A 24,414-nucleotide genomic window follows, 5' to 3' on the forward strand; every position below is an offset into this window, starting at 1 on the left:
CCATAGGAAAGGCAGCAACATTTTTTTCATTTTTTAAAAAATTATATGTATATGTAATGCATACATATGGTAAAAATTAAATAGAACACAGGGCTAAAAAACATGATAAAAAACAAGAGTCCCCCAGCCCTCTCTCCTAGACAGTGGCCTCCTTCCCAGAGGCAACCTCTTTTAACTATTTCTTGTTTTGGTTCTTCTGGAGGTAACTCCCACAGTCTGGACTCACGGAGTTGAGGCAATCTGGATATTGGCATGAGGGTTTTTAGTTGTCACAGTGATGGGGTGTGGGGGGACTACTGGCATTTACTGGGCCCAGGAGAAGGTGACAAGTCTCCTGCAATGCACAAGATGGTCTTGAATAATGAAGTCATGTCCCCGTTTCTCACCCTGTTTATTGTCCTCTGGACATTCACACAGACAAAAAAATCCGCTTCTAATCATCAGTATAACATAACTCCATTTCATACATAAACATGAGTTATTTTGGGGTGGTTTTAAAACATGTTGATTTTTCCAGGGATGCAATTATCTTATAAACTGGGCAAAGATTGTACTTTGTTTTGCTGGGAATTTTACCAATTTGTCCACCATTTGGGGACACTGTGACATGGATGGCAAGGCCACTCTTGATATTTGAATTATGAAACAACACATCTTCATAGTTGGGCCTTTTAGCTGTCCCATTCGTGGAGATTCTATAAGTAGATTGCTCATTGGGTGACTTCATTACATCTTCAACCATCATTTTACCTGAGCACTTATACACATCAAGATAGACACTATTTGTGCAATTATTTTCAGTTCTCTTTTATAGTTAATGAATTATATGGAGTTTTTTCTTCAATTTGCTTTTTTTTCCCTCAACTTTTATTTTAAGCTCAGGGGTACATGTGCAGGATATGCAGATTTGTTACGTAAGTAAATGCATGCCATGGTGTTTGCTGCCCAGATCATCCCATCGCCTAAGTTGGAAGCCCAGCATCCATTAACTATTCTTCCTGATGCCCTCCCTTCCCCCACCATTCCACTGACAGGCCTCAGTGTGTATTGTTTCTCTCCATGTGTTCTCATCGTTCAGCTCCCACTTATAAGTGAGAACATTCAGTGTTTGGTTTTTTGTTCAGCAGCAACATTTTTAAAGGTCCAATTTTGCACGTGGCTCTGGGATTCGTTCCTGAAAGCTCAACGTAGAATTTGTTGCTTCATCCCACTCAACAATTTCGTAAGCCATTTAATACCCTAGAATAAATACCTTCTTATATAAATTAGCTAGAGTGGGTTTGCTATGTAGCTAGAGTAATTTATTTTTTCCACAACAACTGAATGCCAAACAATATGGCCACTAGCATTATTACATGAATTGTAAATATCCTTTTGGCTTTTATTTTTTACAGCGGAAGAAATAAAGACTTGAAGGAGAAAAAGGATTTCTCTCTGGTTGTGGTTCATAGGAATTCAAGTTGTATATGACCGTCATACCTCCATATCTTGTGTGTCTCTCTTTGCTCCCCCATACACTAAATATACCTCTCTACACTGTGCCCAGTGAGGAAGCTGGTAACATAGCTTCATGGGAACAAATCTAAACTTAATAACTGAGAAGCTATGCAACATACATCCTGACTATATTTAGACCTCACAAAGCATAGCAGGAGCATTTGTTTATTTACTTATTTATATACATATGTTCATAGCACCTTTATTCATAACAGCAAAAGAAAACTGAAAATAACTCAAATGTCCATCAACCAATAAGTGAATTAACAACCTGTGGTATGACCATACAATGCAAATACTGAAAAGTAAAACAGGAACTAACGACTAATACATTTAACAATATCAGTACCGCAAAAGTATTACGTTAAGTGACAGAAGCTGGACGCAAAAGACTATATCTGATTCTGACTATTTGAAATTCTAGAAAAGACAAAACAAAAGTGACAAAGAGCAGATCAATGGTTGCCAGGGGGTAGAAGTGGGGGCAAGGGATTGACTACAAAGGGGAAAAGGGAAATTTTTAGGTGATAGAAATGTTATATATCAAGATTGTGATGGTGGTAATTACATGACTATACATTTGACAAAATTCACTGAATTATATACTTAAATTGGTTAATTTTATTATATATAAAATAATATCTTAAAATTTATTATATATATATAATACCTAAAGTTTATATATATCAAAATGGAACAATGGTAATATGATTTACTTTGTATGCTACATTTCCAAATATTCTCCAATGAGGATGTTTTGTTTTAAAATCAGAACAAAAATCCCATTTAAAAACAATTAGCGTATTATAAATATGAGTATATGTGATCACAATGACTTATAAATAAATACAAACTCAGAGCTAAGAATAAAAGGAAATTTACCATCATTTACTTTGGGTAAAGGAGTACTAAAATTCCTCCTAAAGCTTTTGTATAATTGATAACTTTTAGGGGAGGACTTTGTTTTAAAAATGCAGTAAGAATAGAGAATGCCTTGCAATAATTGGTATAAGTTTGTCCAGAGCTTTTGCCCAAATTAATGAATTAGGAAGGCATCGCGTGCTCACTTTTCAAAGATGCCTTTGAAAGGTTATTCAGTAGTTTATTTCTTTTGTTTTTTTCCGCTAAGTTTCTGTTTCAGGTGGCTATTTTTTTTTTTTTTCAAGAGTTATTCTCTGCTGGAGCATTTAAATTGAAGCTATGAAACCAAAATTGAAAGGCTGCTAGTTCTGACTTAGTCATTTCATCCAGATTATGCTACCTGTATGAGCCCAAGAGTCTCTTTTTCCATTAAGGAATTCATGTTCAAATTGTGTTTTGAGGGTGTATATGTATGTATGCCAGCAGCAAAAGGAACAGGCTCACGGGAAGTGAAAGACAGTAAGAGAGAAGGTTTGCATAATCTAACCTTGGCAGGCCCTCTCATCCTCTTGGGTTGCTTTTATTCTCATCTCAGCTCTTTGTCCCAGGTTTTTCCCATCTTCATTTTTCTCCTCTCTATGCCCTCAGATTAAACTTCCACTTCACTGCTCTTTCCTCCCTCCTCCCCATCTTTATTGCCTTTTATCTTATTCTGTCAAAAGAAGAAAGCATAATAGCAAAACAAAAAAGTTCTGTAAAAGGAAAAACAAGCTCCTACTCCTACATCTAATATCTAATTTTCTTCTCTTCTACCACATTCAATCATGTTTACATCTAAAAAAATTTACACAGATAGAAGTAATGAAAAAGGAGAAAACATAAATAGAAAAAGAGAAAGTGGTATTTAGATGGTTTCTACTACGTGCATTTATTGCTAGATAGGAATAGTTGTTTTAATTATTGTTGTTGTTGTTATTTGAATTAAACATGGGATCATTTATTTAGCATTTATTCCATTCCTACTTTATGTCCCCTGACGGTGGGTTAAGAACTAGACAGAAAATAATAAATGAGACTTAGTGTCTGCCTTCAATCAGCTAGTAAGAGAAACATATTCATACAATTATGATGAAATATGTTAAATCTAATACTCCAGTTTGAGCTAAAAAAGCATCATCTTTAAATCCTCTGAGGAAGGAGCTGTACTATCCTGCTTTGCCACATGGGCTAATGCTCTTTCTAATAAATTCTTATTGGATATTCAGTGCCTCTAACTTAAGCAATTGCACTCTGAAAACCCCTGGAATGCCCTGGAATGTTTAGGGAAACTTTTTGGTCTTAGCTAGCCCACAAAGTGTTCCCTAGTGGGCTCATATTTCATAGTAACATAGTATTGGTAATCATTTTTTATTCCTTTCTTTCCCTCAGCAGCCTCATATCTAATCAGTGAGTAAGTCCCATTGTTTCTATCTCCAGATAATATTTTTAATTTGTCTACTTCTCCTTATCGTCACCAATTAAAAGACCCTAAAAGAAAAAAGCTACTGTTATTCTGTTTTAGACTGCTGCAACAAACTCTAACTGGTCCCCGTGCTAGTTATTTTCTGTTTATTATCCCCACCACCTCCTTCAGATCCAGTCTCAATCTTCTGTGTATCCTGCTCTGTGTCCCAGAAGTCTGATTTTACAGGCTGCCTCATCCAGACTCCCTTCCTTGCTGGCCAGATTCTGGGTCAGTGTGGCTGAAGGGAGGCACCAGCAAGAAGTCAGTGATATGGTTTGGTTGTGTCCCCACCCAAAATCTCATCTTGAATTGTAATCCCCATAATTCTCATGTGTCAAGGGCAGGAGCAGGTGGAGGAAATTGGATCATGGGAGCAGAGGGAATTGGATCATGGGAGCAGTTTCGCCCATGCTGTTCTCAAGATAGTGAGTGAGTCTCATGAGATCTGATGATTTTATAAACATCTGGCATTTCCCCTGCTTGCACTCACTCTGTCCTGCTGCCCTGTGAAGGTGCCTACTTCTCCTTTGCCTTCCACCATGATTTTAAGTTTCCTGAGGCTTCCCCAGCAATGCCGAACTGTGAGTTGATTAAACCTCTTTCCTTTATAAATTACCCAGTCTCAGGTATTTCTTCGTAGCAGTGTAAGAATAGACTAATACAGTCAAGAAGTGGGGAACAAAAGTCAAGATATTTCTTCCCCTCTCTGTTCTTCCTAGGCATCACAGCTCTGGCAAGAGGTATGTCTCTCCGTAACTACATTTCTTGTAGGGCAACCCCTCCTCACAGTTCTAACTCTCATGGAGCTCTGGATGCATAACTTTGCCCCCTTCCTCCTTCAGGCCTAGGAGAGATAACAGCTTTCTGCTGTTGTCAGTCTTTGGGAGCCTCAATATCATTTGTGGCTTCCCTTGAACCTACCTACTCCTCTGTAATAATTCTTCATTAAAGTTTATTAAAGCCTTCTGAGTAATGTTCATTAGATCATGACCCTAATTCATATAGTCTCCTTGTTTCCACTCCTGCCTGCTTCCAATCCATTCTCTACACAGTAGCCCAAGCCAGGCAAATGCAATCACATCATGTTGCATTTACAGGATGTGATTGCACCATGTCTGGTAAAGATGACCTGGTTTATTCTTCCTGATTTTTAGCCCTCAGAGGCTTGTTGGTTCCAACCCAATGTTCTAACCTGTTCTCCAGTTTTCTATCAATTTTCTTGTAGTGTCTAATGGATACTACTCAGAAGGCTTTAATAAACTTTAATGAAGGAATTATTCATAGAGGAGCAGGCAGGTTCAAGGGAATCCACAAACGATATTAAGACTCCCAAAGACTGGCAACAGCAGAAAGCTGTTATCTCTACTAGGCCTGAAAGAGGAAGAGGAAAAGTTATGCATCCAGAGCTCCATGAGAGTTAGAACCATGAGGAACTGTGAGGAGGGATTGCTCCACAAGAACTGTAGTTAAGGAGAGACACCTCTTAGCAGAGCTGTGATGCCCAGGAAGAATAGAGAGGAGAAGAACATGTAAATGCAATCACATCACTCTCCCACTTAAAACGTTCCACTCATTCCCCATCACACTTAGAATAACTCTTCACCATGGCCTACAAAGCTCTGTAGTCCTGCCCTCCCTACTGTTTCTAATTTCTCTGACCCTATTACTCTATCTTTAGTTCCATAAACATGTTGGGTTCGTTTCCCACCTTGGGGCTTTGGCAGTAGGTGCTTCCTCCTTGTGAAACATTCTTCCCCATAATCTTCATGCAATTGGTTCCTTCCTGTCTTTCAGATCTCATCTAAAATGTCATCTCCACACTGAGGTCTTCCCAGAACAAAAAACATAAAATAACCTCTCAATAACCCTGTTTCAATCTTCTATACACAATTGTCATTTTCTGATGTTTGTTTGGCTTATTTGTTTATTGACACTGCTTCTTCCTCCACTAGACAGAAATTGTATCTGGTAATCTGAAACAAAAAATGGATAATTGGATCCAATTTGAAAGATAGCAGCTCAGATAATTTATAGAAAGCTGGAGAGCAGGTTGGGAAATTGGGCTGGAACCAAGGAGGCTCTGAGGGCTAAATGTCAGGAAGAATAATTCAGGCCATCATCACCAGACAGGTGTGCCCAGCACACCTGCCTGAAACCAACACAGTACCTTACCAGCACTGCCACTAGATGCTCTCATTGCTGCTAGACACTGCAGTTGCTCCACCATTACAAAGTTGGGTCTCCTATCCTTGAGCTGAGGGAACAAAGGCATCTTTGTTCAAAGAAGGCAACTGAAGATATGGTGGATAAAATGAATTTGAACTCTATTACTTACAGCTCTGGCTGTGGATGTAATCTGTACAGGTCATCTTCTTCAGATATAAAGCAGGGAGCAAAAGGATATGGTTTTGGAAGAAAAACTAGAAGATATCCCTTAAAGCTCACCGCTTTTGCCCTTCAGCACTCATTCTTTTCCTTCATCCTGTTTGAAATTTCTTATCTTCAATCCAGGTGACTAAACTCCCATTAGAAGCTGGCATTAATTTGATTACACTACCACCTGAAATTTAAAACATTAAATGTCACCAATATTTTTCATATTCGATAGTAGGGGGAAAAGACAGATCATGAAGTTATTAATTTACATAAAATACAGGTGCTCAGTCCCCACTCTGGTAGCTGGTTAGGAGATCTAAGCTGCCTTCTTCCACTACCCAGTTCATGTTTCTTTTACCCTTAGCAAGCACCTTGGCTGCAAAGGGATTTTTACTTGGAAGGGTTATTTGTAGGATCAAAGTGGTTGGTTGTCTTGTCATCTTGAGATTTTTGCTATTTTCCATTTGACAGAACTATTAGACAAGGGAATGTTAACAGGCATCAAAGAGAACCTCTGAGGTCCTAAACATAGTCCTAGTTATGTGAAGATCATGGGCAAGAACACTCCAGAAAGGGGAAGAAGGCATTCCAGGAGGGACATTTACATATCCTTCCTTATCTTCAATCTTCCATTTGTGTCCTTAAGTGCCTGACCACCTGGCCAGCCCATTAGGCCTTGCCTACAAATCAGTGCAGATCTATAACTCAGGCTCTTTGTCTTAACACAAAAAGTGAGCAACCACATGTCTTACCTGAAGTTCTGCCTACTGGCATGATATGCACTTTCACCACTGTCTTTTGGAGTCTCTCTTAAGTCAACTATAGTGAAACAGCCATCCACTCCTGCCTGGTGCCAGTATACCATGCAGATACATCAGTAGGCCAGGCCCACCTTTCTTTCCTCCTCAACAAATAAGCCACAGGAACTCTCTGTGAGGCAAAAAGATATGAGTTGGGAGAGAAGCAGCAAAGCAGAAGAAGATGACATGAGTCTGAACACCCGCTTATGCAGTTTATTGTGCCTCTGGGTCAACTTAGATCCAATATCTATTAGCCATTTCTATTTTATAGTAAAATGTTGCTGATATTAGTCCAATTTTATGATTCAGCAGATCTGATAACACTAGTTAATGTATAGTTTGGGGGAAATAGTAACATCATGTTCCATAGTCAGGCTGCAGTCTTTACCAGAGCCCAGTAACAAGCCAGCAACTGTGTTGTTTTTGTTTTTTTCCCCCTTTGCTGTTGTTTTGCTTTTTGCTGTTTATTGTAGGTAGCACTTATATTTTTTCTCACACAATGATGTGTTCCTTGGGCCTAATGTTCTTAACAGCAATAGAAAAACAAAATGGTTCTTTTAAAGAGTTCTGAATTATGTGCAAAACTTTACATTAGTTAAAAGGATACATAAATTTATGGGTGTAAATGCAAATCACTTCTCAACTCAAGATAAATAACAATATATGATGTTGTGGTGGGAAAACATTAGGTAAGAAAAGAAACTGGGTGCTGGGACTTGAATTTTTCCAAACTATTCTGGCTGTTGAGACAGAAATGATAACTGATTCTGGAACTCTTGCAAGCTTCTAGAGAAATCTTGAGTTAGCTTTTACATGCCAAAAGTCAAACCATTAATATCCCACACAAATCAGAAAATTGACAGTCTTTCCTCTTTCTAAGCCAATGGCTTTTTTCTCCTGTAAACATGCTCTTTCCTTCACCTCAGTCATGAAACAATTAAGTCACATCGTGTAGGAGTATAAATCAAGGAAATGTATAGGATATGCACGTGTATATATATGTATTTTTTATATACACATGTATACATATATGTATTTATATATACACATATACATATATCAAAGCAATCATTGACTGAAATATAAGGTCAAATCAACAAGGCATTTCATCCTTCCAGAAACCAGCAGTAGTTCAGTCACTAGATAATATCTTCTGGAAAATCTGAGTATTTCTGTCTCCCTCATTGCAGTCACTCTAACAATGTCCGCAGCATATGAAGGACTATTTCAAGGCAATCATGGAGGCACTCTTGTTCTTCACATGCTTTAAATTTTATATCACAGCTTCCAGTTTCTCTTGTTTCAAATGTATGTTTTCTAGGACAATCACAAGAAGCCAGATGAATCCACAAGATTTATCATCATTATTTTCAACATAACAACTAAGTTGTTATGACTCCACCTCCTGATCTCCCAATGTCTTGTCCTCTACTTGCACCTTATCTGCCTGCATTTGCCATCACTGGTGATAATTGAGTAATGCTGATGCCACTGTATGCCATAATTTACCCATGTGTCATTCCCTTAAGCAAGAAAATTATCTTTCCATTCCTAAAATATGTGAACAACTGAATTTTAGAATCCCACTTTAAGGCAAGGAGCAGAACATTGTTTCACCATTCACTGAGTGACCAGGTGGTGCAGCCACGGTTAAAGACAGATAAGTGTCATCCAGGAAAGAGAACAGTTGAACAACAAGCACAATAGGCTCAAGTAATACAGCATTTACTTAAAGCCGAGGAGACAAAAGATATACAAAATCCAGCCCCTTGCTATGTGTTGGTCCCCCGTGACCAGCAGATCTACTCTGCAGCCTTCACAGGCAATGGACCTGCACACATCCCACTCCGTGCTGCAGTAGAAGGACTCCTCCCCCTCTTCTATTGGATCTAAAACACAGAAATCTGGACTGTGCCTGAGGCCCATTGATATATGTATTAAGCAGGACAAAGGAGTACACGTTGAGTCTGAAACAGGGAAAAATATTCCCACAAAAGGCAATAAGCTTAGCACAGGCTGTGAAGACTCTTAATTCCTGGTAAAGAAGTGTTTCAGGCTTGCTATGGTTTGAGTGTTTTGTCCCCTTCAAAATTCATGTTGAAACTTAATCCTCAGTGCAAACTTAACCCTTAGGTGAAGGCTGATGGGAAGTGTTTAGGTCATGGATTAATGGCACTATAAAAAGGGCTTGGAAGCTGGCTTTCACTCTCTTTCCCTTCTGGTCTTCTGCCATGTGAGGAACAAGATTCCTCGCCTCTGGAGGATGCAGCATTCAAGTTGGTATTTTGGAAATGGAGACTGGGCTTTTATCAGACACAAAACTTGCCTGTGCCTTGATCTTGGACTTCCAAGCCTCCAGAACTCTGAAAAATAAATTTCTATTCACTATAACTTACCCATTCTCAGGTATTCTCTTATGGCAGGACAAAACAGACTAAGAAAAGGCTCAACACCCATTCTTATGTGGCCAAGAAGGGTTCAAAAGACTATAGGCACACGATTGCCTTGTACAACTCTACTAGTAGATTATTACCAGCTCTAGGTCTGAGGAGCAAGGTGAAGGAGTGATTACTGAAACCTGGAGACGAAGAGAATGCTGGAGAGGGTTGCCTTACAGAAGCAGTGATCTTCAGTCAAGGGACTGAAGTAATCTCACAGGCAGGGAAATAGCAAAAAAGTCCCTCAATCTCATTCTCTTCCTTTCAATCTCCTACCAGTATTTCAACTGAACAGACTTCCCTAGACACCAGAAGTCAAGAAACCTGATGATGTACTCCATACAATTCAGCCTTCTCAGGCAGACAGTAGGGTAGAGAAGGTTGTGAAAAATAGATTCAGAGAGGTAAAAAAAAAGTTATCTAAAATATGTATCCACAAAGCTTAGAGCAAAGTATTTCCTAGTACTGCACTGTCATCTGTCCTTGCTTAGTATAAGTAATATGAAGACATTCTCCATTGCATAAACTGTTATCAGCTGAGACGAATATTCTCTCTGGTTCTCAGTAGTCAACATCCCAACATACTCATAATTTATGAGGCATTCAGATCGCTTCTCATCTTTGCTGTTGCAACACTTTTGTCCTGACATTGAGGCTCCTTTAGGTCCTCTGGCTCTTACTCAGATACTTCCACTCACATATGAGAGACATGGAAACATTTTGCAGTTCTCTAGTTCCACTGCTCTAGATGGAAGTAAATTGGATAGGGCTACCTTGGGACCTTTTGACAAAGATATACTACATTGCCCTCTCCATTCTGCCTCTCCTGAGCCATACTGAATATAGAAACTGAGTGAGGGAGTACTCCTTGAGAGTGAATGTCTTTTTCAGGTTATACACAGAAAGTGATGGATGGGTATCTCTTGCATGGGACCCCATGGAAGGGATCCTGTGACTCTATCTGGAGTTCTACCATTCTGCTTCCTACCTCTGGGGGATGAGAGGTGAAGAGTGGGGAGTGTGAAAGTGCAGCATTCAAGCCTCTTATCTGGGACATTCACCTGTACCTAATTTTATATCTCCATTTCTAACTTTGTTAAATATTCTGTGTCAGGGATATTTTATAGCCTCTGGGAAGGGGGAATAAGTTTGGCTTGGAAAAAATTCTTCCAAATTTACGTTTCATGGTAAAATCTCCACTTTTGATGTCAAATGACAAAAGTCACTTCTATTGTTCTCCTATCCTATGGCTACCTCTTCTTCCAGCAGTGAATATAGATTCTTATAGCTGTCTATGGTGGGGGCAGAACCATTGCATATAAGTAAGTGTGTAGAGAAAAGTACATAAGCTAATAATTCACAATATTCACCAAAGGTCTTTTCTTCAAGACTCTAACATGTACACAGCAATCCTTTCTAAAGACACAGATTTTCCCGCCATTTTCCATAGTAAACTGAAGAATTATTATGAATGTAACAGCCAGAATTTCTCCAGCACTTATTCTATGCATTACATTTAAGTATTTTAATAAAATAATTTAATGTATATAAAGTCCTTAGTAGAGATAAGTCTAATAAATGTGAAGTCTCTCCTTCCATATACTATTTACATTGTTGGTATTCACCTCATTGAAAATAAATATTGATATGAATAAACAGGTAAAAGACACAAGAATAATTACATAGCAAACTGGAATTCCTAAATACTTTAACATTTAACAACTTCTAAGTAACTTTAATAAAATAGAAGATAAAAGTAGTGATTTTTACTTCAGTCTTAGCCATGCTTCCACCACTTAGGGGACCTGCTCCTATTATAGTTTAATAACTAGATATGTCTTAAACATAGTTTTTGGCAACACACATATTCTCTGCAGTGCCTCAAACCTGATCATGTTTTAAAGGGATGATACTTAACATCTATCATTTTGATAGTCTACTTTAAAATATACATTGCAATAGATAGAAATAACATGAGTTACATTTTAGAGATAAATGGCTTTTTAAATAAATGTCATTTTATAATTAATTTTTACAACCAGAATTTTGTTTAAGGAAAATATCTTCTTTTTAAAATCTGTGTATATCTTGATAGAATTCCTGGTGTCAAAGAACAAAATTTCCACAAGTTAAGTTTGAAACACCTAATTGGATTTTGTGATTCATGAACCAGGCAGAATTCAGTTTACAAAACAGAAAGGTGCTCCACTGAGTGCGGCAGAACAATGGGCTTTTATAAGGCAGCTTTAGCAGGAACAAGTAAACAGTATAGCGCAAAGAGTGGATTGGTTATCATTGGGTTATTTCCCTTGCAGGAATGTAAACAAAATCTTGTTGGCTTATGGGATTTGGCAATTATCTCTCTCCAAACTTTTTGGAAGGTCAGGTCCTACAAGCAAACAGCTTATATTTCAGTTTGATGACATGGAACTTAGCATGAGTGACTCCATTTGGGTTCGTCTGTTGGGGTCTAGAGTAGAAGTTCAGTCCAAATCAATGACCTCCATAGATTTTATTTAACACTAGCAACCTAACCTGCCCTCCAAATTTACCATGTTCATTAACCAAACTTGCATTGTGTACTTACGTAGGTCTACTATGTGAAAGGTACCACATTGAGCGTTTTGGAAGAGATAAATGTAAAAATTAGTCCTGCCCCTAGGGGGATGACAAGTTAGGGAGACAATATTTTAACATAAGAAAAGTAAATAATGTCACAGAGTTTTTAAAAACACCATGAAATCAACAATACAGAAAGTTGGAAAGACAACCTAGTTTTAGAATGGTAAACCCAGAGTTCACGGGTTGCAAATCCTATAAGCCACAGTATCCTAAGAAAGCTTGATCTCATTTATAAGATAAAATAATAAGATCACATGTCTACCATGTGTCAAGCACTATGCTCAATGTCTCACAAGTACTTTATTTAGTTTTCATAATCCATCCTGTGTAATCCATACTGTTAGCGCCATTTACAGTGGTAAAATAACTTGCACAAGGTCACATAGCTAGCTTAAGTGGCAGAGCTAGGAGGCAAACCCATGGCCTGTACTGTTAATCAGCACATTACATTATCTAGTAGTGTTTACTTGGACCCTGAAAGATAAGTGAGACTTGGGCAATAGTTAAAGGCTTAACATTATTACCAAGTCCTAGAAATTTAATATTTATAATATAAATATTATATTTAACATTCATATGGTATATGTAATATTATAATATAATTAATATTTTTATTTGTTGTCTCAGTACAAAAAATCTACAAAGTAGATACTATTATCATTTCTTTCTTACAGATGAGGCAATTACCATTTAAACAGGTTAAGTAATTTTCCCACATGACACAGCTAGTTAACAATAAAGAAAATAAAGATTTCAATCCATGCAGTCTGACTTTCTATCAACATGATAAGCTTTGACAGACAAAGTAGAGTAGGAGAGCATTTTGGCAAAAGTAGTAGCTAATGTAGAGCCAAATTAACAGCTATAGAGTTAGGTTGGATCAGTTTCCAAAGAGCCTGGAATGCTGAGATAAGGAGTTTAAATTTCATCTGGTTGTTAACAGGAAGCTACTGAAAGGTGTTAACTGGAAATTCCCACCTGTAGAATGGCTTCTAGGTAAAATCAGTAGAGTGAGTCTGTCTATGGGCAAAATTCATGCCAAATCCTCTCACTGCTTTCTGGTAATGGTAATGAACAGTAGATCTGGGGTGATCCAGTGCCAGCTGGGAGAATTAAACAGGGCTAAGACAAACACTCTCTGCTATGGGATGACAGCTCTCTGTACGTGGGAGGCACTGCCTTAGATAAGAGAGAAGAATGCCAAGATCTTTCCCGGATAGCTCCTGCCTTGAGGGAGCTAGCTGTCTGTGATACAACAGCTATTCTTCTTGGTCACTTGTAATACTTCTAACATCAAGACCCAATAGCCTCCTTTTCCAGAACTTAAGTGAGCCTGACCATGATCCTTTCAGACTCAGCAGAATCTTTTCAGTTTCAACTTCTTCCCTGCTTAGCCAATAAAAGCCACTAATCTTTACATCCAGTCTGTGCTTCTTCAAACTTGACCGCTCACCTTGCTGCCCTAAAACCTTGATCAGCCAGATGCTTTCTGGTCCTGGATTATCCTCGCTAGTCTCAAATTGCCTTCATTCTACCTTGATTATTTTAGGATATTAACTCTGGTGGCAGTTATAGAACAGGCTGGAAGAGGAAGACACATGATACAAGAAGACCAGATGAGAAATTACTGTCATTGCTCACATGTGAGACAGGAGCTGCAACTAGAACGATGGCAGCGTGAACAGGAAGTTGCTAAAGACTTCGCAAAGACACAACAGGATCAACTGACTAGAGGATAGAGGTGAGAAAGAAAATGAAGAGTTCGGAGATTAAATTGCAATTTCAAGTCCAGGTAAGCTGGATAATGGTACCATTGAGATGTTAGGTTGGAAGGATGAGAATTCAGCTGTAGATATGTTGAGCTTTAATGTGGCCACTGAACATCCAAATGCAAATCTTCACTGGGCAGCTGAGAATGAAGAACTTGAGCCCAGGAGAGCCATCAGAGCTGGAGCTATTGATTAGGAATTGTTTACATAGTGAGGATCAGAGAAGCAAGGAACCTGAAAAGGCTCCTCAAGGGAAAAATGTTTAACCACGTAGCTTCCCTATGGATTTCCGCTAAAATGTCAGAGCACAGTAGGCCCTGTTATCCTCTTTATCTCAAATGGATTCTTTCGCATTTGAGGCTCAGACAAATGTGTGCGAGGGGGAGAAAATGAGGAAATTGAGAGATAATGAGTATAACAACAGCAACAACAAAGTACTCCCTCCAAAAATATTTTCCCCCCCATATCCTCAATTATAAATCTTAAAATCACATTCCCACTTTCTGTTATAATAATAATACTGTTGTTTTAAAATAAGCTCTCTCAATTTTAATCTTCTTATTTTGACAACAAACTTGATTATATATTATGATAACAGAGTGGACTGATCTAGTTATCCAATCATCCATTCCAGAGAAACATAATATGTAAATATGCATTGATTAATAATTTTTAAATAACTATAAAAATCTCTATAAGTATTACTTATAAGAAAACATAAGAAATACTATTTAATCTTTCTTTGATAATTCAAAAGGCAAAGTAGGATTATGAATTCCTCAGGTTAATCACTGAGGCCACAAATTTTCACTGGGCTAGGAATGTGTCAAAGCATGAGATTCATTGGATTTTCTGATATAAAAAATTCTAGCTCATCGTTTAGTCCCTACCTGAGCCAAGGAGACAAATTAGCCTGGCCACAAAAATGTTCAGGGTAGGTACAAAAATGTTCAGGGTAGCTACAATTTTGAATCCTATAGGAAAGAAACACATTTGTAATGGAGTTAGCTTTTGTCTTATCAAATATCTATTTGGTATGATAATTAGAATGCTGTCACTCACTTTAAGATTGCATATTTTGGTACCTCCATTAAATGCAAAAGCTCTTAGTACGGGACTACTGTTAATTTAATTGATTGATCATGCATTGTCTTTTTAAGCATCTCTTAAGTATTCTTGATTAAAATATATGACATTTAAAAACATATCTCAGGTATAAAAATAGAGATTTTTAAATAAGTTCTACAGTTTTAAGTTCCCTTTGAAAAGAAAAAGTGATAAAATTGGCAAACCAAAGGAAGCCTAAATGGGATTCATCACTACTGGTTGGGCAACTTTCTGCAACCTTCATTCTAGGAGAAAACGAGACATTTCTCTGAAACTTGAAGAATTTAACTATTTTCCTTCAGAATGAAATCCTTTTTCTAGTGCTTCTCCAGCAGTACAAAACACACTAAATCAACACATGGGAACAATAACATTTAAATCCATGCACAGAAATCTCAGGTTAGAAATAACAAATAGATAACGTAAATCACCACCACCACCACCACCACAAGAAAAAACCCAGAGGTTACCACCCACTCACCACATAGAGTGAAGGACTGGCAATAAGGTTAGTCTTTGCCTAAAAAATCAAAATTTTAAAGTACTATAGGCAGTCCTTCCTTAGTTATCTGAAAATATGTACAAAGTGAGTACACAGTTCAAAGATGCACAAATTTGAGTTCACACAGTGCCCATGCAAATCAAGAACTGCCTATATTTCAAGCAGAGGCTGAGATGTGAGCTGAAGGATAAAGAATGCCAACTTACTTTACATATTCAAGTGAAATAAATGTGTTTCCATTGAATTTCTTTCTCTTTTGCTCCTGAGAGTGCAGGGAGGGAAAAGAAGAGAGAAAAACTAGCCAGACATCAAGATGCCAGGATGTCCCATAGAACGTCAGAGCCTTTAAAAATTGCTCAGAGAAAAGACTTTTGCAAATGAAAATATCTAATGAGTAAATTTAAAGTTGTCTGTCACTCTAGACTTGCATTGTCCAACGTGGTAGCCACTAGCTACAGGTGGCTACAAAGTAGTTGATATATGACTAGAAAGAATTAAGAAGTACTCAAAATGTAAAATACACACTGGATTTTAAAGACTTAATATGAATAAGAAGACTGTAAAACAAATCTCATTAATAATTATATTTTATATTGATCACAACTAATTATGATATTTTGGATATGTTGGATTAAATAAAACATACTGTTAAAATTAATTTTACCTTTTAAAAATGTGGCTACTGTAATATTTCAAATTACATATGTAGTTCATATTATATTTCTATTGGATAGTATTGCTCCAGTAAAGCCTGCTACACACCTTGTGTGAGCAGGTTTTGGTGAGAAACCAAAGAGGCATTAAATCAAGAAAGCACATGTGAGATGGGGAGACCATCACAAACTGAGTAAAAACACACACAAGGCACAGCTTGAAGAGCTCTGTATATATTGATTTACAGAGTCTTCATTACAACTCTTTGAAGACCTCAGTTTTCAAATGAGCAGACTGAGGCACAGAGAGGTTAAGTAATTTGCCTGGGGACACACAGCCAATCAGTGGTGGAGGAAGATTTGAATCTATGCAATCTGGCCCTGGAGTCCATATTCTTTTACAACTGCTTTATTTAATTACTTCTGTAGCAGCTGCAGGGCTTAAAATAAAAAAGGACCATGAGAATGTTAAGTGTCCTGAGAAAATGCAGAAACATACAGGGAGCAGTGAAACTTTCCATGTGTCTTGTGAGGAATATTTGAGCTAACCTTCCAAGACCTTAAAGGAAAGAATGGTATTCTCTAAGACTTGGATAACACTGAAGTTAGGTTTGCTATAGGCCTTCCATAACTCAATGAGCTTGAACATAAACTTCTTTAAATACTTTGTTTTATTCCCCTCCATTAAGGAAGCCCTATGTTTGGGCTTCACTCTTGGTGTAATCACACTTTCTTATTGGTCCTTTCCACCTTCAAGTCCAAATTGAGCTTTCTCAGCAAGCTAGGTCTGCAGAAAAGCTCTTCCTTTCTAAGCTCCAAATCTAATACTTTAATTTCTTTTTTATTAAAAAATTTTAAATTCTTTATTTTTTAAAGACAGGTTTCTAGAGTAGCTTTGGGTTCACAGCAAAATTGAGAGTAAGATACAGAGATTTCCTATATATGCCCTGCCTTCACACATACATAGCCTCCCACTATCAACATCAAAATCCCCCACTAGAGTGCTTCCTTTGTTACTAAGGGTGAGCCTACACTGACACATCATTATAACTTGAAGTTCATAGTTTACATTTGGATTTACTCTTTGTTGTATATTCTGTGGGTTTGGACAAAAGTATAACATGTATCCATCATTATATTATCATCCAGAATATTTTCAGTGCCCTAACAACCTCTGTGCTCTACCTATTTATCCCTCCTCCAGTGTCCAAACCCTGACAACCCCTGATCTTTTTACTCTCTCCTAATTTTTCTTTTCCAGAGTGTCATATAGTTGGAATCACACCATATGTTCCCTTTTCAGATTGGCTTCTTTCAGTTGTAATTGCAATTAAGGTTACTTCTTGTCTGTTCATGGCTTGATAGCTCATTTCCTTTTAGTGCTGAATAATATTCTATTGTTTGAATGAACCAGTTTATTTATCCATTCATCTACTGAAGGACACCTTGGTTGCTTCCAAGTTTTGGCAATTATTAATAAAGCTGCTATAAACACCTGTGTGAATTTTTGTGTGGACACACATTTTCAAGTCCTTTGGGTAAATGCCAAGAAGCATGATTGCTGGACCATATAGTAAGAGTATGTTTAGTTTTGTGAGAAACTTCAAATTGCCTTCCAAAGTGGCTGTATCATTTTGTATTCCACCAGAAATGAATGAGAATTCCTGTTGCTCCACATCCTAAGCAGCATTTGCTGTTGTCAGTGTTCTGGATTTTGGCCATTCTAATAAGTGTGCAATGGTATCTTATTGTTTTAATTTGCATTTCTCTAAAGACATATGACATGGAACATCTTTTCATATGCTTATTTGTTATCTGTATTAGTTTGTTCTCATGCTGCTAATAAAGACATATGCAAAACTGGGTAATTTATAAAGGAAAGAGGTTTAATTGACTCAGTTTCACATGGCTGGGGAGGCCTCACAATCATGGCAGAAGGTGAATAAGGAGCAAAGTCACGTCTTACATGGTAGCAGGCAAGATAACTTGTTCAGGGGAACTCCCATTTATAAAACCGTCAGATCTCATGAGACTTACATTTGCCCCTTTAAGCCACAGCTGGGGCACAGAGCATCAAGTCATGAGATTGCACGAAGCAGCAAGGCCCTGGGCCTGGCCCATAAAGCCATTTTTTCCTCGTAGGCCTCCAGTCCTGTGGTGGGAAGGGCTGCACGAAGGTCTCTGACATGCCCTGGAGACATTTTCTCCATTATCTTGGCAATTAACATTTGGCTCCTTATTACTTATGCAAATTTCTGCAGCAAGCTTGAATTTCTCCTCAGGAAATGGGTTTTTCTTTTCTATCACATAGTCAGGCTGTGAATTTTCCAAACTTTTTATGCTCTGCTTTCCTTTTAAACATGAGTTCCAATTCCAAATCACATCTTTGTGAATATATTAAACTGAATGTTTTTAACAGCACCAAAATCACCTCTTGAACACTTTGCTGCTTAGAAATTTCTTCCTCCAGATGACCTAAATTATCTCTCCCAAGTTGAAATTTCCACAGATCTCTAGTTCAGGGGCAAAATGTAGCCAGTCTCTTTGCTAAAACATAGCAAGAGTCACCTTTACTCCAGTTCTCAACAAGTTCCTCGTCTCCATCTGAGACCACCTCAGCCTGGACTTCATTGTCCATGTCACTATCAGTATTTTGGTCAAAGCCATTCAAAAAGTCTCTAGGAAGTTCCAAACTTTCCCACATTTTCCTGTCTTCTTCTGAGCCCTCCAAACTGTTCCAACCTCTGCCTGTTACCCAGTTTGAGTCACTTCCACATTTTGGGGTATTTTTACAGCAGCATCCCACTCTACCAGTACCAATTTACTGTATTAGTCTGTTCCCATGCTACTAATAAAAACATACCCAAAACTGGGTAATTTAAAAAGGAAGGAGGTTTAATTGACTCATAGTTTCATATGACTCACCATCACGGCAGAAGGCAAATGAGGTGCTAAATCATGTCTTACATGGCAACTGGCAAGAGAGCTTGTTCAGGGGAACTCCCATTTATAAAACCATGAGATCTTATGAGACTTATTCACTACCACAAGGACAGTATGGGGGAAACTGCCCCCATGATTCAATTATCTCCACCTGACCCCGCCCTTCACATGTGGGTATTATTACAATTCAAGGTGAGATTTGGGTGGGGAAATGGCCAAAACAATATCATCTGTGTATCTTTTTTTAGTGGGGTATCTGTTATGGTCTTTGGCTCTTTTTTTCAATTGGGTTGTTCTCTTATGGTTGAGTTTTAAAAGTTCTCTGTATTTTTTGGGTAACAATCCTTTATCAGCTATGTCTTTTGCAAATATTATCTCCCAGTTTGTTGTCTGTCTTCTCATTCTCATGGTAGTACTATAATTTAGATAAATGTTGTCCTTATAGTCAAATGACCCACTACTTAGCCCTGTTTCCTAGAGTCTAGCTTCTAAGCTCTGTGAGTAGCCTTTCTTCAGATTTATATCCACTGAGCTTTAATCTCATCTGTTCCGCTTCAGTTTCTCTTACATAGAGCTCCTATTTCTAAATCCACAGATCTACTAGGAGCTCCTCATTTCTTTAGAACATTGCTTCATAGTATTACCATCATGGTACACAACTCTAAGGCAGGACCCTAGAGGAAGAGGTCTCCAGGAAACAGGGATACAAGGACCAGGAAAGGACTAATGCTTACCAAGTCTGTGGGATACCCAAACCTAGAGAATTCATATTAACCAGGAATAATAGGGAGGTAACAGTGAATGGGAAAAGGGCTCAGATATTGTTAAATAGGATTTGCTATAACAGTCCCTAGTCCTTAAAAACCTAGAAGGGATTTATTGGTGGAACTAAATAGGTAGACTTGGGCTGCCTTTTGATGAGTAAGCATAAGTCTTTCTGAGTGAGGTAAATTTCCTTAGAGTTACTTGAAGTACTAATAGAGAGTGGCTTCATACTCTATATACTAATGAAGACAAATATTTCTTCCCTTTTTTGTTCCAAATTTAGATGTAGTCTTGTGACATCCTATGAAGGTAACAAAGCCCAAGAGAATTCTTGAACTGAGTTCTTGCCATGAGTTTTTTCTCATTTCAATTAATAATGCCACTGTTCACTATTACTCAGGTCAAAACCTAGGCATTGGCCTTAATTCCTCTTTTCATTTCATACCTCACCCCTAATGCATCAGCAAGTCATGTTAACCCTCCCTTCAAATATTTCTGAATTCTAACCATCTAACCATTTCTTACCACCTCCATTGCTCCTCCCACTTAGGATAAGCTACTATCCACTCTAACTTGGAATATTTCAATCACCTCCTAATTGATCACTTGGCTTCCCCTCTTGCTTCTCCAATTGTGTTAGGCTGTTCTTGCACTGCTATAAAGAAATACCAGAGACTGAGTAATTTATAAAGAAAAGAGGTTTAATTGGCTCATGGCTCTGCGGGCTGTAAAGGAATCACGGCACCAACATCTTCTCAGCTTCTGGTGAGGCCTCAGGAAGTTTCCAATTATGGTGGAAGGCAAAGGAGGAGCTGGCAGGCTACATGGCCAGAGCAGGAGCAAAAGAGAGATAGTTGGGAGGGGAGTGGACATACACTTTTAGAGGAACAGATCTCGTGAGAACTCACTCACTTTCCCAAGGACAGTACCAAGGGGATGGTGCTAAACCATTCATAAGAAGTCCACCCCCTCGATCCAATCACCTCCCACCAGGCTCCACCTCCCACATTGGGGATTACAATTCAACATGAGATTTAGAGGGGAAACAGATAGAAACTCTATCAGCAATTTCCAAACATGGCCAAATTGATCTCTTAAAATGTAAATCAGATTATATCATTCCCCTCCTTAAATCCTTCCAATATCTTGCCATGACACCCGTAATAAAGTCTAGGTCCTTAACACGGCACACAAAAGTATTCCATGTCTTGTCTCCTACCTACCTCTCTGACCTAATCACTTAACACTATCCAGCCACACTGACCTTCCTACTCCTCAAAATGCTAGACTCATTTGTATTTCAAGACCTTTATACTCATTCATGCCATTCAGGTGTTTACTTAAATGTCATCCCCTTTAGAAATTAATTCCCTCATCATCTTATCAAAATTGGCTCTCCCCTTGCTCCCCTCCATCACTCTTGACCCCTTAAATTGCTTTATTTTTTCATAATACTTACCGTCCATCACCTGAAAATAATTATTTATTTATATGTTTATCTACCTTCTCATTCCCCATGCCCATCCTCAGGAAATTATAAGCTATTGCTTTGTTCAAGAAATACTGTTGAATGAGGAAATAAATGAGTTTTCTAATCCAATAGAGTCAATTAGTGACAAATTAAAGTTGATTTTGTCTTAGAACTTTCAGAATAAGCATCTAAAAAGTTTTAAAAATGCTTAAAGAGGAACGCTTTGATTTCTCTGAGTTATCTAAAAAATGGTCTTGTGTGGATTTTTGATGGATATAAAATGGAAAAATGATTGAGACTTATTTTTACCCTAAATTAAAGGAGATTAACATTTGACTTTTTAAGTGTGCTAATTGATGGAAGGCAGAAGTTCAACAGTACTTCTTGAATATTTACTATGTGTGACACATTTTTCTAGTTACTAGAAACTAGTTCTTGGAGATATTGTAATGAACGAAGCAGATACCATAAAGTTTCTCTTCCTTCCTTTACCCTTGCATTCATTTTCCATCTCAGCAATATTCTTTACAGTGAGAGTTTGGACTAATGTTTCCCCTTTTTATTATATTTTTTAAAGGAGGCAGTGGAGCATAATGGATGAGAGTGACGCTCTTGTTATTAGAATGCGAGAATGTGGCAAGTTACTTGGCCTCTCTGCACTTCAGTTAAATGGAGATAAAAAAATAGTGCCTAACTCATGTTATTGTGAAGATTAAGTGTGTTAATACATGACAGCCCTTGGAACAGTACTTAGCAATAATGTGGTGCTCAATAATTGCTAGTCATGATTATAATCATCATAATGAAATATTCTATATAAGGCTTGTCTATTAGTATTATTGGACAAATGTAATGTTGAACTATGTTGTGATAACATGGATGGATTTTCGAATTCAACATCTTATTTCAAAATAATGTGGAAAGCCTGAATTGTGAACACATAAATAAATGTGAATAGGGATACAACCATTGAACAATAAAGAAGGCAGAGCAAAATGGGGACGTGTATAGGCAGGCTGGTAGACTTGCTAGTGGAAAAATATTCACCTTGAAATAATCATTCAGCAAATATTTATTAAGTTCTTACTATGTGTCAGGCATCATACTAGGTGCCCCTAGCCTAAACAATAGTGCTGAGCCATACACAATCCCTGCTATCCTGGAGTCTCATTCTAGAGAGTCTGAGGTGAGGCAAATGGGTGAGGAAGAAACTAGGGAAGGCTTGAAGGGAGAGTAAAAAAATAGGAAAAAACAATTAGGGAAATATGAAGTTTTGATGCTACATTGAGAATATATTTGAGTTTTAAATGAATTTAAAGTATGGCTAATTTGGTCCAGTTGTATAATTTCTCAAACAGCATTCAGCTATTCCAGTACAAGCACAGAGAAGGTCGATAGCTGAGTTCAAGCAGTGGTTGGCTGGATTTTGGGCAGATGACTTTCAAATGAGAAATTCTAACTATTGGTCATAAAATGTAAGCTGGGTAGGCAGCAGTGATGGTAAGAGAGTTAGAAGGGAGAAAAATGATAGGATTAAAAAATTAAAAGTCTGGATGGTGTAAATTAAGAGTTTCAGTAGGAGTAATAGAGTGAGGCAGCTGGACGATGAGAGTACTACTTGAAGACTTTGAAGGTGGTGCATTTACTGGGGATAAGGTATTAAGGGGCAACACAGAATTGTGAAGCTAAAATGGAAGCAAAGATCATTTTGGGAGAAGGTCAAGAAAAGTGGGCCAAGATGCTGGATGGGTCACTCAGAGGTTATTGAAACTGCTGAGAATAAAGACGGGGTAGGCATAGAAGGGAAGGAAGTGAACCAGAAGCTCAAACTCAAGTATCTGCCAAGACCACATACATACATGAAGCAGCCACGAGAGCCTGCTCCTCAGCCTGCTCCAGCTGAATGCTGCCAGGCAGGAATGTGGACTCAGTATTGCCAAAGTTTATATCTTTTTCCAGAAATTTTTTTTGAACCACTTTGTGAAGACATGAATATATTGCCTATCCCACAAAATCAGCACCCATTCATTAAGAGTAACCGAAAAAATTGAGTCTGAACAATTTTTAAAATGTATCATCTTGCAACAGACCTCTTCAAAATTGTCCAAGATAGTTTACCCCAAGTCTTCATTTTTTTCTCCCAAATTTATTCACCCAAATTCTTTATGGTTTATTGGAAATGAAGTCAATATTTAAAGTGCTACATCTATGAACTCAAAGTTCACATAAAATCTACATCAAAGACTGAAAGTAAGTAGGATCCTTTAGTGGTCTAGCTCATTTGCTTCTCCAAAAAGCATAATTTTTCATGAGACAAGAATTTATCCAACATAATGTTAAACACATGAAAGTTCAGTGATTACACAGCCTTTCTTTGGGGTTTCCACTAGTCAACTTACAGTTAATATGATTTTTACTTTACTTTGGGGAGAGTTGGTTATAATTCTCAAAGTCATTTTTTCCCATTATATTCCTGTTGTACAGATTAAATAACCTAAATCGTTTTATTTTCTCATCCCTTTTGTTTTTTAACTTTTGAATTGTTACCCTAGTTCCCTTTTAGCTATTGGGGGGTACAGAGGGAGACAATACTGGAGCCATCATACTTACCTTCCTAACTAATTATGACATCTCTAATGGTGTTATCAGATAAAACTCAGAATCCAGGTTCAGCGTGTTTCACTCTTGGTTCCCTCAAAGAGAATTGTTGGCTTTGGGGCCATAATCAGTATTGGGAACACTCTCACCTACTACCTGGCTGAGTCAAGAGGAAAGTAAACTTTTTGCTGAAACAACAAAAGAATGGGACACAGAAAATAGAAATTTTCTTTTTTACTTTCATAGGTTGAATTTATCACTCTGCAAAGCAAAAAAAAAAAAAAAATTGTCTGATGATACTATAGCTTTTCTAAAACCAGAAAAATTATTGCACAAAAGTCTCTGAGTTGGAAAACAGTTTCTTACAGATCTGGAGTTGTGCTGCAGTAATTCTATTTTTTCATGATCAAAGTATCCTTAGCCAATCAGCTTCCCTCTAGTAGGGTCAAGGAAACTAATCAAACCCACATTATAAACAACACTGAGAACAGAAGTAGAAAGAAATGAG

General features: G+C 37.8%; 1 long non-coding RNA gene across 1 annotated transcript in view; it reads right to left on the bottom strand.

The window, feature by feature from the left end:
- Positions 1-202: 202 nt before the first annotated feature.
- Positions 203-24,414, bottom strand: part of LOC129398641 (uncharacterized) — a 58,657-nt gene continuing 34,445 nt past the window's right edge. The window contains exons 3-4 of the long non-coding RNA XR_008626473.2: positions 6,991-7,168; positions 203-6,422 (exon numbers count right to left, since the gene is read on the bottom strand). This is a non-coding gene — a long non-coding RNA (uncharacterized LOC129398641). The remainder of the gene's footprint in view (positions 6,423-6,990; positions 7,169-24,414) is intronic.

The sequence above is a fragment of the Pan paniscus genome, chromosome 7, assembly GCF_029289425.2.
Source record: "Pan paniscus chromosome 7, NHGRI_mPanPan1-v2.0_pri, whole genome shotgun sequence".
NCBI classification, from domain to species: Eukaryota; Metazoa; Chordata; class Mammalia; order Primates; family Hominidae; genus Pan; species Pan paniscus.